The sequence below is a fragment of the Procambarus clarkii genome, chromosome 79, assembly GCF_040958095.1.
Source record: "Procambarus clarkii isolate CNS0578487 chromosome 79, FALCON_Pclarkii_2.0, whole genome shotgun sequence".
Classification (NCBI taxonomy): Eukaryota; Metazoa; Arthropoda; class Malacostraca; order Decapoda; family Cambaridae; genus Procambarus; species Procambarus clarkii.
The window spans coordinates 2,998,361-3,000,634 of record NC_091228.1 but is presented as its reverse complement, the minus strand read 5'-3'; positions in this window follow the sequence as shown (position 1 = coordinate 3,000,634).

Below are 2,274 nucleotides of genomic sequence, written 5' to 3'. Positions count from 1 at the left end.
TTCGACCCCTGCTGGGTCATCCTCGACCCCTGCTGGGCCATCCTCGACCCCTGCTGGGTCATCTTCGACCCCTGCTGGGTCATCTTCGACCCCTGCTGGGTCATCCTCGACCCCTGCTGGGCCATCCTCGACCCCTGCTGGGTCATCTTCGACCCCTGCTGGGTCATCTTCGACCCCTGCTGGGTCATCTTCGACCCCTGCTGGGTCATCTTCGACCCCTGCTGGGTCATCTTCGACCCCTGCTGGGTCATCTTCGACCTCTGCTGGGTCATCCTCGACCCCTGCTGGGTCATCCTTGACCCCTGCTGGGTCATCCTCGACCCCTGCTGGGTCATCCTCGACCCCTGCTGGGTCATCCTCGACCTTCACTTACCAATGTCGAGACAGAATGAACTAGTTACATAGTTGATTGTACAATAATCCCAGTGTAAACCATTGTACAGTTCCACATTCAGTAAGGCTGTGTTTAGGTCCGTGTGGAGGATAGTGATTAAGTGCTCGCTGGCGCACCATCGCCGGACGGAAGCCACCAGTCGCCAACGCCAGACGCTCAAGGAGCCAGTCACGCACGCCGGGAGACGTTGTTGTTGTTTTAGATTTAGCTACTCAGAAGGAAGTGTCCATGTAGCACGGGCTATGGTGAACCCGTAAGCAAGGGAGACTAATGACCCAAAGTGGATAACAAAGAATTTGAAGAACCTTATAGGTAAAAAGAGAGCTTGGTACAAAAGGATTAAGAATGGGGAAGTCAGTTTAGAACAGGAATTCATACAACTGGTTAGAAATGTTAAAAAAGAGATTAGGAAAGCAAAAAGAAACTATGAAGTTCGCATAGCAGAGCAAGCAAAGTCAAATCCTAAAGGGTTTTTTCAGTTATATCGAACTATGACTAGGGAAAGGATAGGTCCATTAAAATCTGAGACAGGTCAAATAACGGATAATGACAAGGAGATGAGTAGTATTTTTAACAAATATTTTATATCTGTATTTACTAAAGAAGAACTTAACAATATGCCTTCAGCTGAACAAGTCTATGTGGGTGGGGATGAGGACAGGTTGACTAGTTTAGCAGTTACCAGGGAGGATGTAATTAAACAATTAGAAAAACTCAAACCAAACAAATCCCCAGTGCCGGATGAAGTGTTTGCCAGGGTGCTTAAAGAATGCAAAGAGGAGGTATATATGTCTACCATATTTAATAAATCAATAGAGTCAGGCAGAGTGCCAGAGTCATGGAACGTAGCTAATGTGGTAACAATTTTTAAGAAAGGAGATAGATCACTTGCGTCAAACTATCGGCCAATTAGCCTAATGTCTATTGTGGAAAAGTTACTTGAATCGATAATTGCAAATACAATTCGTCTTCATCTTGAAAAACATAAATTAATAAATGAGTCGCAACATGGTTTTACAAATGGCCGTTCATGTTTAACAAATTTGCTAACTTTTTATTCAAGCATAGTTGAGGCAGTTGATAGTGGTAAGGATTGTGATGTTGTGTACCTTGACTTTAGCAAAGCTTTTTGATACAGTGCCACATGAAAGACTAATTAAAAAAATAGAAGCTCATGGTATTGGGGGTGCTATATTAACTTGGATTAGGGCATGGCTATTCCAAAGGAAACAGAGAGTTAGTATAAATGGGGTTAAGTCAGAGTGGGAAAATGTTGTTAGTGGAGTACCTCAGGGCTCTGTCCTGGGTCCTCTGTTGTTTATAATATATATAAATGATTTAGATTCAGGTTTGAGTAGCAACATCTGCAAATTTGCCGATGATACAAAAATCTGTAGGGAAATTAACGCGGAAGACGACTCAGTATCACTCAAGTTGATCTAAATAGGGTTTTAAAATGGTCAAAGGATTGGCAGATGCAGTTTAATGCTGATAAATGTAAAGTTCTGAGGCTAGGTAATGATGATAGAGTTACAAGATACGAGCTAGATGGTGTTGAGATTGCGAAGTCGGATTGCGAAAGGGATCTGGGAGTTATGATTAGTAAGAATTTAAAACAAAAGGATCAATGCATGAATGTTTGTAATAACGCGAATAGGACACTGGGATTTATTAATCGCAGCGTTAGTAACAAGACACCTGGTGTGGTTCTCAAGCTATATCTTGCTCTAGTTAGGCCCCATTTAGATTATGCAGTTCAGTTTTGGTCGCCGTACTATAGAATGGATATAAATTCACTTGAACGTGTCCAACGTAGGATGACTAAGTTAATTCCCCAAATTAGAAATTTTTCATATGAAGAAAGATTAACAAAGCTTAAG